At 36.5% G+C, this 14261-nt stretch overlaps 1 protein-coding gene across 4 annotated transcripts in view; it reads left to right on the top strand.

Moving 5' to 3' along the window:
- ARHGAP24 (Rho GTPase activating protein 24) overlaps positions 1–14261 on the top strand; it is a 732927-nt gene that overhangs the window by 504585 nt on the left and 214081 nt on the right. The window contains exon 1 of one of the 4 annotated variants that reach the window (XM_072810780.1): positions 13087–13369. The exons of 2 other annotated variants lie outside the window; for them this stretch is intronic. The gene's annotated coding sequence lies outside the window, so the exon portion shown is untranslated. Of the gene's footprint in view, positions 1–13086; positions 13370–14261 lie in introns of those variants that run through there. One more of the 4 variants, XM_072810781.1, reaches the window with a different exon arrangement.

The raw sequence follows: 14261 nt of genomic DNA on the forward strand, positions 1-14261 counted from the left end.
TTCCTGTGGAAGAAGGAGAAGGCTTTTCTGTATATACCAAAAGGACTGGATATTTGAACAGAGCACCTCAACAACAATAATAACAAAACCAATCTGAGTGCCTGGGATGGAGGAAGAAAAATGACAACTGCTCTTTGGCATATAGATTGCTATAAAGGAGCAAGTTATTCAATGAGAGAGAAAATTTTTTTTCTCAAATTTCAGTATTGTATTTTATTCCAGGGAGCAGTAAATTATTTCTAGCTGATATTTTTAACAAATGCCAAATGTGATTATAGAGAGAAAGAGAGGTTCTTGCCAAACTATGAGATTCTTGGTAGGAGTTAAATTGTTATCATTGTTTTTATCTGGCAGATGCTTCTCTGATGTGTGAATTGGAGAGCATAGTGCATGTTTGTATATACAATGCTATGCTGCTTACATTTTTTTTTTAATTTTTTTTTTTAATTTATTTTTGATAGTCACCTGCTGCTTACATTTTTAACGTTTGTTTACAGTGTGGCCTGGCCTTTGGAGGTAGCTGTTGAGGAGAGGAATTGCTCTGAACTTGAAAGTCTTGAGATACTCTGAGAGTACAGCCAAAGAAATGTACCGACTTTTGAAGCATTGTCTTTGCTCTGAAGGAAAGATAAACTGTTCTTACAAGGTGGGGAGGGTGTCAAAGGGATTCACCATCACAGTCTCAGAGAAGGAAGACTGTTTTGCTGTGGCTGCTATCTTAACTCTCTGCAAAGTGAAATGAATTGGCACGACAACCTGCAACATGCTATATAGTGAAATCATAACCAAAAGGAACAAAATAATTTTAAAAAAAAAAGAGAAAGACACAAACAAATCAGAATAACATGCCAAATAAAGATTGAAAAAAAATCTAATGATAAGATAAAGATAAGGTAGAAATTTATAGCCCTCCATAAGTTCTCAGTGCTATAAAAAAATGCATTACGTAAAGCAACCATGAATTCTATAGTTATGAACTCTAAAACAAAATAATCGACAACAACAAAAAAATGCTTCTGAGTGGAGGAGGACAGTTGAGGACTTGAAAAGACCTTTAAAATTTAAGTAAGTTAGAATAAGTAACTTAGAATCAAGAAAGATAGAAAGAGAACTGTAGATGAGATCATTGGCATTAAGGAAAGAAATACTTGAAATAATTGTGAAAGCAGAGGAGAGATACAGAAATAAGGATGATTAGTAAAAAGGTGACAAACAGGAGGAGATAATCAGTATTCCTGAAGTGCAAAAACCAATAAATGGATTAGGAAAAATATTTAAAGACATAATGAAAGAAAAAAGTAGAATAAAAGGAGTACCCGAATCTGCAGAATAAAGAGTACCTGAATCTGCAGGTTTAATGTACACGTCAAATTGACGTAAAACATTAAGATATCTGATCATATGTTTGTTACCTAGCATCAAGGGAAAAGGAAAAATTCTGCTGGTATGAAGATGATAAAATCAAGTTACGTACAAGGGAAAACAATACAAAATAGGACTATCTCAGATTTCTTCACAGCAATTTTGAATGCCAGAAGACAACTGGAAGTTGTGAGGATAATAAAGGGATATGAATAATAATGTACCTAGGCAAGTAGCAATAAGAGGATATTGTCAGTTATCCTATGCCTTCTTGAAAAAAATTACTCAAATGTGAACTTAATAAAACCAAAAATAAATCAAAATAAAAAACTTGAGAATGAGAATGTGTGATAAAATTCTCACAGTGACATTATATTAATTTAACTATAGGACTAGGACTAAGATGACACAACTGGTAAAGATAGGGTTATAGAACAGAAAGTAGATATAACTTTATTCTTATTTTGTGAGTATTAATATATAATAAAACTGTAAGAGAAGATGGGAAGGAAATGGGAGGAAATATAAATGATAATCTCCCATATTTTTAGACCGGAGAATCCAGTCACACTGTGAAAGCTCCAAACTTAGGATCAGAAAAATAAAAGAGTCTCTGTGTGTATGTGCATATGTGCATATATATTTTAAAAATATGTTTTCCTATATCTGCATGGTAAGGGAGTCTGGAAGCAGTCATGAATGTTCAACACTTGGTTCCTAAATGCCTTTCTCCATTAAAATAAATCAAGGTGGAAAGACTGATTTAAGTCTGAGTTAGGGAAGCCTGACACAGCTTACTGCACCAGAAATAAGGAAGTGTTCAAAGAATGATGGTGACATAACAAAAGGACTGAGAAGCCAGTCTGCAAAGTTCCCACTGACCAAATTTGAAATTACTTGAGTATTGAAGTACATAATAAATAAGCAATTTAATAAACTACTTTATTAAAATAAAAATCCATGGATTACTTATTAATCTAAATAAATAAATGGATGTGATAGGAAAGCTCTTTCTTACAATAGAATGCCAACTAATAAATATAGGAGGAATGAAAGAGTTAGAAAGTTGCGTGGAGGGGATCCCTGGGTGGCTCAGTGGTTTAGCGCCTGCCTTTGGCCCAGGGCGTGATCCTGGAGTCCCGGGATCGAGTCCCACGTCGGGTTCCCGTCATGGAGCCTGCCTCTCCCTCTGCCTGTGTCTCTGCCTCTCTCTCTCTCTATGTCTATCATGAATAAATAAATAAAATCTTTAAAAAAATTTTAAAAAAAGAAAATTGCATGGATGCTAACATTACTAGGTGAGAGTATGATAAAAAAAAGTGGATCCATGTTAACTTTATTAATATCAGGGCAGTCTCACATCGTGTGCCTCCAGATATGATGCAGTGAGGACATAGCATCACTTCTTTGGCATTTCTGCTAAAAATGCATAACTCAAATCTAGTCATGAGGAAATATTAGGCAAATCTAAACTGGAGACAGTCTAAAAATGATTTACTTGTATCCTCAAAAAAGTTCAGATCAATAAAGACAAAGAAAGATGGAGAAAATGTTCCAGATTAAAAGAGAATATAGAAAAATGACACTAAATGCAATGTGTGACTATGGATTCAGTCCTGAAATGGAGAAATAATAGCTACGAAGGACAGTGGGACAACTCAGAAATTTGAATATGGACTGTGGATTGGTTAGATGAATAATACTGTATCAGTGTTAAATTTAATAATTTTGAGAATTACACTGAAGCTATAAAAGAAACTCTCCTTACTCCTGAGAAGTAAAACTGTGTGCTAATAAAGGTATACACTGTCTCCACCTTATTCTCAGTGATTCAGAAAAAAAACCATGTATATATACATAGGTTAATAGGTGGAGGTGGGTAAACCTAGGTAGAGGGCATATGAACTGTGTTTGTGGTAGTCTCATAATCTTTCTGTAAGTTTGAAATCATGCCAAATACAAAGTTACAAAAACATAATGATGGCTCATGCCTTTATGATAGCCTTTCCATCTTTACACCATCATTTCTGTGTGTGCATCCATCCGAGTGAAAGCAAGCATCTCCAAATTTTTCACTGAACAGCATAACCTAAGGCATGTATGTTTCACTCACATATTTATAAACTAATAAACTATAAACTATAAACACACTACTAGTCCTCCTAACTTTTCATTGGGAACACAGATCCCTGTCTTTGTTCATCTTTTCTAACTATACTCTCTCTTCTGGCAATCTAATCTGTTTTTATATCTTTAAATGTCACCTACCTGTCAATAACAAATGAAGTTTAAAGAGTAGAAACACTCTAACATTCCACAGCAAATTCGGTGTAAATGAAGTACACAGCCTCTCGAGGGAAGATAGTTCTAAAATAGCTGATGATAGATTCATTGTGAAAAAAAAAAAATCAGAATTGAAGTTCATTGCAAGACCAGGGAATTATCCATGTAGTTTCCAGGCTGAAAACATAAACATTATATTGACTAAAATTTCTAAGAAAAATAAAAGGATTCTTATGGATAAACTAAAACTGCCAGTAACTATCCTAACAGTTCAATTGGTGCTAGCTAAAAGCTGCCTGTAGTAGTGGAGTTGTTTGTTTGTTTGTTTGTTTGTTTCTGGAAAGGCTATGGGAAAAATGCTGGCATCTCTTAACCTCAGACACTGTATATTCAACAAACCAATTGATATTAATGGACCCAATAAAGTGTTGATTAAAATAATGAAGGAGATACTGCAGAAACCACTTTATGAAGAAGGAGGGGATCTATTCAAGTCAGACTTTTTTATGGCTTTGTGACCATATAGCGATGATGAAAAATCCAGTATTCAAGTCTGAAACAGACGCATCCTCACACAAAAGCGATGATTAAAAGACATTCAAAAAAGCAATTCTGGACACCTGATACGAAGAGGAATGGAGATTGCTAATGTCACTTCACATGTGGTTATGTCCTGGTAGCTTCTCCCACATTGGTGAATTATGGTCTTTGGTGTGATTCATCCATTCATTCAAATCAGTAAACATTTATAAGGTACTCATTTTGCTATAAGCATCTTGACTGCCAGTAAGATATCACTGCACTTACTTTTCTCAGGCACCTGATATATTGTACAGATAAGTCTTAAGGATGAAAATGAGAGAATTTATGATGGGAAAAGAAGACACATTTATCATTGTACTTTTATACTTGCTTGCTTATTTAAAGATAAATTTAATAACTGTGTCAAATATTGGAGTAAAGGAAGAATGGTTTTCAAAACCAGATTTGTGGATATACATGTGTGTAGATTATGCATGTATGTGGAGAGAGGGAGATAATCTGAATAGATGCAGAGTGAATTGTTGATAGTGGTTAATACTTAATAGTATTGGAGGGCAGCCCCTGTGGTGCAGCGGTTTAGCGCTGCCTACAGCCTGGGGTGTGATCCTGGAGACCCAGGATCAAGTCCCATGTCAGGCTCCCTGCATGGAGCCTGCTTCTCCCTCTGCCTGTGTCTCTGCCTCTGTGTGTGTGTGTGTGTGTGTGTGTGTATGAATAAATAAATAAATAAAATCTTAAAAAAAAAAGTGTTCCTTTAAAAGAAAAAAAAGAATAGTATTGGAGACGGTTGAGTGGGTCAGAATCCAAAATTTTACATTACAGACTTTTTTTTTTGCTTATGGTTTTTTTTTTAATAAAGAAATGTATATTACTTTCTGCATTTAAAAATAATCAAAATAATATGAGGAAAAAGTCTGGTTTCCTTGTATTTGGTTGCTTTAAAGTTAGAGGTCTATCAGCAGAGGATTGATAGGCAATTTGTTTTCATTATCTTCTGAACCATATCTCTGTATCTAGGGACCTGTCAAAGATTACAGACCAGGGAGGTGCCTCATCTATTCATTTTCAACAGTCTTGTATAGTAAATGTGGATTCATTCATTCATTTTGTGAAAAATGACAGTGTATGGAAGCCACTTTACACTTCTGGGAGAAATAATTTTTTTGGTATGAACTCAGAAAGCTTGATCCTTTGTGTGTTTTGGGAGCCCAAATAAACTTATTATTTAAAAAATTATCAAGCATGGGATGCCTTGGTGGCTCAGCAGTTGAGCGTCTGCCTTCGGCTCAGGGCGTGATTCCAGGTCCGGGGATCGAGTCCCGCATCGGGCTTCCTGTGAGGAGCCTGCTTCTCCCTCTGTCTATGTCTCTGCTTCTCTCGCTGTGTTTTTCATGAATAAATAGATAAATAAATAAATGAATAAATCATAAAAAAATTTTTTGAGCACAATGCAGTTCGGCATTTTATATCTCATGACTTTTCCTCCAAGATTTTTTAATAGTCATCCTATTATATGCTAAAAAATGAAATGTCTCCCCACTGCCTATGTTTATATTGGAAGTCTTTAAAAGACATTATTATTGCTACCATTGCAATTGGTTCATCGATAACTAGTTGTTTTAATTTCTTTATGATGCCACAGTTATCTTCCCAGACCTCACAGATAAGTAAACATTAAGCAAATTTAAAACATATGGAACGTAATTATCTCAGAGAATAGTCAACTTTCATATCCAAAAGAACTTCCTAAATCCTTTCATTTTATATAGGAGAAAACCAAGCCTCAGTGGAGTCAAGTATTTTGTCTAAGGTCACACAACTAGTTGCTGACAAAACCAAGGTTGAAATCCTAATTACTTTTGGCTGATGTCTCCTGTCTGTCCCTGGGAATGTTTGCTTCCCACGCTATGCCCATCCTTCCCTTTGTCTAGCCTAGGAAGGAATCATGCCATGTAAGGAAGGATGTCCTCAACTCCGGAAAGAATTCAGGAGTGGGGCGGGAGAGTGGACTGAGATTTGACTCAGTTTGGTGTTTATTAGTATTGACTCACTGATGGTTAATACATTGAAAAAATAAAGTCTGTGCTTATTTTTAAATAACCAAAATAGCTAGGAGCACTCATCTAGACCAACATACTTATATTCTATGGGATATGTCTGTGAATACGTTATATAGGAAACTAAACACTGTATACCTGTTATCTGTGACTATCTTATAATGAAGTGTCATTTTTCATTTTTATGTATCATTTTCTAATAAAATAAACTATGGAACTAAATTAATTAATACATCCCAAATGGTTCCATTGACCTGACCTCTGTATATCTATCAAACACCTTGTATAAGAATTATTATTTTTTTAAGATTGTATTTACTCATGATAGACAGAGAGAGAGGCAGAGGTGTTGGCAGAGGGAGAACCACTGAGCTACCTAGGTGTCCCTGAGTAAGAATTCTTGACTTTACTTGTCTTGCCTCCCTGTAGGGGCCAGTTACTCTAAAACTTATGTCCTCATTTTTAATACTATCATCTTCTAAAGGTCAAGTTTAATGCCAATCTCTAGGTAAGGTGATGTACATCTGTGTTTGTCTATAAGAGTCGTGATTTTTATCTGCTCTCCTGTTGCAATTAATAATAGTGTCTCCTTTTAATCTCAAAGAGTCAAGGTTTGGATGCTAAATTGTATAATTACCCATTGTGAATGTAGAATATGCTAGAGAAGGAACTTTCCTATGCCAACTTTAAGGCGAATCTTAACATTGCTCCTGTTTGAGCTATGTCTGCCCCTTCCTGTTTCAGTTTAAGAGTTGTAGCTCCTGCCTTCCTAGATTCATTGAAACTGATTTATCTTTCAAACACCATTCTACTCAAAACTCAGTATTTGACTTGATTGAATTAGTGTCTGCCAAGTCCACTTTCGTTTTGGTTTCAACCGGCTCTCCTAATATAGAGTGTGAATAAATCTTCCTGGCTTAAAATAATTAAATCATCAAGAAGACTTTGATGAAGGATTTGTGCTTTGCAGGATAGCTAAATGTATTGTTCCATAGAAACAACACAAATCCAATTGTTTGCATGTTGGATCTCCAATTAGAACATGTTCATACCTGGAAAACCCAAACAGTCTTGCCTAAGGAATCTCTTAAGATACTGCCCGATTATATTCCAAACAACTTCTTTAAGTCTTTGAGGTGGCCAGAATTTATGATCTCAAAGGGCCAGCCAACTTAATATAGAGAATATGGGTTTTGTAGTCAGATGGACATGAGTTCAAATGTTGCTATCATTCTTTCCAGTTTGATCCTTCCATTTCCTCATCTGTGAATGGGGAGCACTTACTTAGATAATGAGAACCCACTACGTTTCCATGCAGTTCTAATACTGGATACATTTTTCTGTAATGATTTCATAGAGGTTTTAGAAGTGATGTTGGCTTTACCACATCTTCCTACCTGTGAGAAAATGTAAATATCTCTTGGTGCCTCTCTTTGGGATCTCTCTGTCCCTATTGCCTAGTTTCAGACCATCACAATGTCTTCCTTGAACAAAGAAACAACCTCTTAGGTAGTCCTCTTAAGTAGTCCTTAAGACCACCTATCCCTAAATTCTTTCTCCACTTAGAATTCCTAAAACAAAGTATCACCTGTTTAAAAATTTTCAGCAGTTCTTCATTGCCTTCAGGATCAAAACAAATTCCAGAACCTTTTGCCTATATTTTCTTCTGCATATTTCACCTGTTAGTCTATGTCCTTCATTCTACACTCCAGCTCCATAGAAATACTTGAAGGGACCCTGGTGTACACTGTCTCCTGCCTGGAATCTTAATCCTCTCCCTCTCCTGCACTCAGAATGTGCCTTGGTTTCATCTTCTTACAAATGCTTTCTTTGCTCACTTCCCATCTCAACTCCACGCTGCTGTGACGTGGTCTCCTGTGATGTTGTGCCAGTCTTCCCAACAGTCTGTAAACTTCTCTCACCTGCAAAGGGCAAGCTTCCTGACATGGAATTTTGTCTTTGTCTTTATACCAAAACACAGCACATTATTTGGACTCAATAAATATGGCCTTTGGTAGATTGAAGGAAGGAAAGGAAGGAAGAAAAGAAGGGAAGAAAGAAGAAATTTCACTTTATTTTCCAGGAGAAGTTTGTATTCTGGATAAAGAAATATTACCACCTAAGATCACAGGGAATAATTACACAAACCTCATTACCTAGCATGGAGCCTTGTCCCTAGAAGACAATCATTCAATATTTGTAGCTTTCATTTACTAACTGAATGCCACAGTGTACTTAGATTAATATGTAATCAGTACCATAGGAAAGGGCACTTTTTTCAAAAAATATTTTAAATGATGTTATTTGCTATCAAGCTGTAGTAGTGTTCAGACAAGAGATTCCTCTACCTTGGTGTGTTCTGGGAGGGGGGACACCTGAGGTGGTGTTTGGGGAAAGTCATTTTTTTCCAAACAAAAATTCACCCTCTCATTGCCTGCCGTCACATAGCCACCTTTTTGATATGTCTGGACCTAGTTATATTACCCCACAGTATGTCTGAGCCACAGGACCCACAGAGGCTGACTCACTAGAACAGGTAATTAGGAAGCAGTAGGACATGAGATGGGAGAGGAAATCTAATTTACAGCTCGCTGGAGAGCTCTGAATCAGCATGGAGGAGAACCAAGATGGAAGATTAAATTATCTGTGAGCTCACTCCTCTAAAATTATTTAGTCTGTCTCTTTTTTTCATTTAGAAAACATATGCTGTGAATGCAAGGATTTAGCTCCTGCTTCTGAAGAGTTGGCAGCTGGGAGCAGTTTCTTAAAACCACCTGGAAAGGATAGAATTAGCTTTAGGATATCTGCTATTCCAATAAGGGCCACTACTGTGGAGTTCAGGAAACAGAAATGTCCGGAAGCTCTTCGGACCTACCAGCAGCTCAAGGGTATTTGCTGGCCTTTGTGTTAACAAAATTCAAGGGTTTCGAGGTGCTGCGTGTGGATGCAGCCTCCTAGAGCCCAGCAGGGGCTCTTTCCTTATTTCCTGAGATGCCTGGTTGCTTGAGCCACAGGGAGACTTGAAGAGTTCAGTCAATTGAGGGAATAGATTAGTCTTTGCCTTCATGCTTGTGGACTTCTGTTAGATGCTTGTTGACTGAAGAATAGTAACCCAGGCAACAAATAAAATTATTCATTCAAGAAATATTAGTCAAATGCATACTCTGGTAGATGCTGTTCTGAATGCTGGGGAAAATGTAGTTTAAAAAGCCTAAGTATTATATTTCTGATCTTACTTATGACTTCCAACACATTTCTGGTTTATAAAACTCATTCTAGAGGATATACAGTAAACATTTAAACTAACTGAATGAATAAATAAATACAAAAGGAATCCAAGATAATTTTAGAGAGTGGCAAATGCTTTGAAGAAAAATTAAAATAGAAAAAATGAGGTAAAGAGTGTGTGTATATAAGGGACAGGGGAGATGATTAGCTAGAGTGGTCAGGAAATCTTTTATCTGGGGAAGCAGCATTTGAAATGAGTCTTGAGTTCTGATTAAGTGGTGATCCTGCAAAGATGTGAGGGGAAAATATCCTGGGCAGTTGAAACAGCAGGTTAGGAAAGCAGTAGGAAAGATAAGCTGGGGTGAAAGAATGTGAGGCCTAGGAAGCCATCGTTAGGCATTTGGGTTTATACTGCATGCGGTGGGAAACCATTGCAGGGATGAAGCAGGGGAATGATGGGAAACATTTAGAGGGCATGAAATGGGATAATGAGAAAGCATTAGGAGGTGTGAAGCAGAAGAATCATGGGATATTGTCAGATGGTATAACGAGGAAATAATTATCCTAGCTGGTGTGAGGAAAATGGCTTTTGAGAGGAGATGGGCAACAAAGTAAGCATGAGCTCCAATTGAAGAGAATTGATGCTTGAGATTTTTATGTGCAGAGTTCTCCGGGACTATTAAAAATGCCCATGTATGATATCTCCTCCCAAGCATAGAATATTATAATCCAGTAGCTGTTCATGCAGTCACTTCCCTTCATTGCTATCACAAAAGAGCTCTCTGGGATTCTTTAATAAAAGCCTTCCTCTAGTGTTACTGTAAACCTGAAAACTGAGAGGAGATCAAGAGTTAAGAGAACTCCGACTATCTTGCCTGTGTTAATACAGTCTGCCCTGGATTTCACCTCTGCTGTAAGTACCTCTCCCATCAGTGAAATTCAACTCCACACATCCAGGCTTCATAACACAGTAACTAGTCTCCACTAAACTATGCTAGGATTCTAAAATCCAGAGCATGCCCAGAGTAGGGCAACCTGGAGTATGTCCAAGGGACCTAAATATAGAGGGCCATTTTTTTTTAATGGTTCTATGTCACTGTGTTATTTTAGATTGCATTGGATTCACACATTGACAGCACATGCTTCCCTTCCAATGGATAGTAACAAACCGTGTCATGAACTACAAAGTAAGTTCGAGGACCAATTTCCTGTTGCTGGCACTGGTTACCAAAATTGCTAGTTCCCTCTTTGCTTAACCTATTTTGAGAAACTTTGGTTTTTGCATTTGATAGCTATAATTTATTGTCTGTGGCTCAGCCCACTCTGTTCCAAACAACCTGCTTGTATGTGACTTCTCCTTACACCTTCCTCTGTCAGTCCAGTCCACAGCCCAGGATCACCCTGACTTATTCCATCTAAATCTCTGTGTCTCTCCTCACAGCCTTACCTCTCTTTCAAGGCTTACTCAGATTTCCTTCCTGTTCCTTCTAACAGACAAAAGGCAAAATGTTCAAATTAAAAGTAAAGAAGTAAAAGAAAAATAAGGAATACTTTTAGTAACCTCAAGTAACATGTATCAGACTGTCAGGCTCTAATCATATTTGACATATTAGCGTTATATATAAATGTAGTGTTGATGTCTTTGGGATTTATATTTGTGCAGAGCTTAGGCCAAATTAACTGAGAATGGAAGGAGAACCAGATCCTGCCATCGTGTCAAAAAGTATAAAGTAAGGTTTTTAAGATTGCTTTCTCAACTATGGTGTATTTTGAATCAGTCACTTATTTGTCATGGTTGGAAAATTGATTTAGTACCTATTAATTGCTCGACATTTTGGAAAATATCTTTCGAAAAATGAATTGTAACTTAAAAAAATACATTTTTATAATTATTTAGTCACAGTTACACTATTTTCTTCCAAAGACCAGGGCAAGAGTACATACAGCAACATTTTAAAAGTAGATGGGCAATATCAAAACCAAACTGAATTTCTGAATGAAAGAATGTGTCACAGTTTGAAAATGGGTTTTGAATGGTCTGAGCATTTGTTAATTGTGTCATTAAATTGTAGCATGGAATGGAGATTTGCCTTTAGTATTTTAGGAGTCAGATCACATAGAAAGATTAATAGTGGCCAGAGAAACTTTGATTTGGGCCATTTCATATTTTGACTTATTTGACCCTAGGATGAATGTTGTTGAGAGTGGGCAACTCAATGGAGAGAATGTAAATTAATTTTGGGCACATGCTTATAATGTGGCCTGGCTGGCTAATATATAATATTTATAGCTGGTCGATAAACAAGTAATGAGACAACTAAGGAGCTCTACATTTATGAACTTCCTAAAAAGTGAAGCTTACAAGTTTACCACTGAAAACTCCAGAATGGATAAAAAGGTAGTTATAGAAAATTGGCCTTATTTTTTAAGTGAGCCCTTTGATTTTGACACTTACACACTTATCTAAAAAAGTTATTGTTTGTTACTACATTCCACAAGAGAAGGATGAGGTAGGTTTATAAATGTTCGATTAATATTTGTTAAATAAGTGTATGAATGGATGAATGAATACATTTTAGGAAAATTTAAAAAATATTATAATAAGAATATCACTCCTTCAGTAGGGAAAAATAATTTCTTTATATATAAGTAGGAAATGTTACATGAAGGACACCAAATAAAAATTATTACGCTGCTTCTCTTTTATCTGACAAAATATGTAATCAATATGTACTACATCAGTATGTATTCTTGTATTAATAACAAAAAAAAAAACTCACACATATGGTAAAAATAAATCTTGACATATTGGAAATAGGGACCTGTCGTAATAGTAGTGTGTTTCTAGTTCTTTTGTGTGTGTGTGTGTGTGTGTGTGTGTGCGTGTGTTTCTAGTTCAATATCACTGATATTGGGTAGAAATATTAAAGACTAACACCAGTCACAACACCATCCCTCATAGTCATCTATAAGGACTCAGGGATGTTAGCATCCCTTGAAAATTAGTGACTCCTGAGACATAAAATTACTATGGAAAATCAACAAAGGATAAGATTCTTCCCTAGGTATACATGAAACTGGGCATCATAGACAAACTCTTAGTATTAAGGATTTTAAAGTGGAGTGAAATTTTTGCTCTGAGAACAGATGGTTCTCACATTGTAATTGTGTTACTGTTTGTTCCTTGCCAACTCATATTGGTATTATCCAAAGACACACAGGAAAAAGGTAAATCATTTCCCTTCTGGTACACTAGAGTAGTAGAAAGAGCATTGAATCCGGAGTTGTGCAACCTGGTAACTATTCTTAGCTGCAGCATTAATTAGCTATGTGAATCACCTCGTACAAATCATATTTTCTCTGGGTATCAGTTTCCTCATCTATAAAACGAGGGCATTGGTTTAAATTATATTTAAGATCCTGATACGCTTTCTGTGGTTCTCTTCTTCTCCTCCTCCTCCTCCTCCTCCTCCTCCTCCTCCTCCTCCTCCTCCTCCTTCTTCTTCTTCTTCTTCTTCTTTTGTCTTTTTCTGAATGCTCAACTACTACATTATTTAAGGTATAGTTCCTGGTTTTTTTTTTTTTTTTTTTTTTTTTCTCCCCTCCCCTCTCTGTCTCTTTCTTCAATATATGGGCTAGGAGGACACTGACTAAGTCTGAGGGGCTGGAGGAGGAAGAAAATTAGCTGCAGGAAAGGTTTATATCCCACTCTACAGGAAAACTTAAATATAGCTACTACAGCTTTGAAAGGAATGGTTTATGTCCAAACAGCATTTTCCAGACAAGCTCTGTACTTTTTTGCCAACAGAATTAACTTTAAACTGAACGCAGTAGACAGTTAAACAAGAGTCGGCACTGGAAACAGCTGTGAGTAGACAAGCCCAGTTACTTATAAGGTACTGTTTTTTACTCGTGAAATCTCCTTCAGGGTTTCCTTGCTTCGGGCACAAGTATTTCGTGGTCATTTGACCTTTCCCCCTACCTTGTCTCTATTGAGAGAAAAGACACTCTTTAAAATACCTTAGGTTTTTAGCTGTATTGTTTGTGGCTGTTGATATTTGAAGTTACTAGGATTTTGTTTTGTTTTGTTTTGTTTTGTTTTGTTTTGAGGAACCTAATGATTGTTGCTGTTATTTTATTTTGAAGCTTAGTTTAGCTTTGTCCTTTGTTGCATCTTGTCTTGAGTGGGTTTTATGTTTTGTTGTTCATGTCGGATAAAGAAAGATATGCTTTAATATTAAGGAATGTACAGACTGCTCTGGAATGAGGGGGGAGGGATAGGTTATTCGTCTTCCATTTGAAGTATAGAACCACTATAGAGCCAATCAGATCGGAGGACCAAGACCGGGCCACTGCAGGCACTTGAAACTGACTCGGGAAAGGCTCCTTGACCTCAGCACAGCTTGGTAGATCTGACCTGGAAAACACACAATTTTGAATCAGGATTTTACTTCTAATCTACTTCTACAGTTAATTGTTCATTTTAACCAATCCTTCCCTTCATTTCCATTTATTTTTAAAAATTCTGGCAAGCCTTTTTTTTTTTAAGATATTAATTTATTTATTCATTAGAGACAGAGAGAGAGAGAAGAAGAGACATAGGCAGAGGGAGAAGCAGGCTCCCTGGGGGAACCTGATATGGGACTTGATCCCAAGACCCTGGGATCACACCCTGAGCCAAAGGCAGACTCTTAACCACTGAGCCACCCCAGGTGCCCCAAGCCTTTAAAAATATATTTTTTTTCATTAAATATATATATATATATATATATATATATATTTTATTCT

The sequence above is a fragment of the Canis lupus genome, chromosome 33 (genome assembly GCF_048164855.1).
Source record: "Canis lupus baileyi chromosome 33, mCanLup2.hap1, whole genome shotgun sequence".
Classification (NCBI taxonomy): domain Eukaryota; kingdom Metazoa; phylum Chordata; class Mammalia; order Carnivora; family Canidae; genus Canis; species Canis lupus.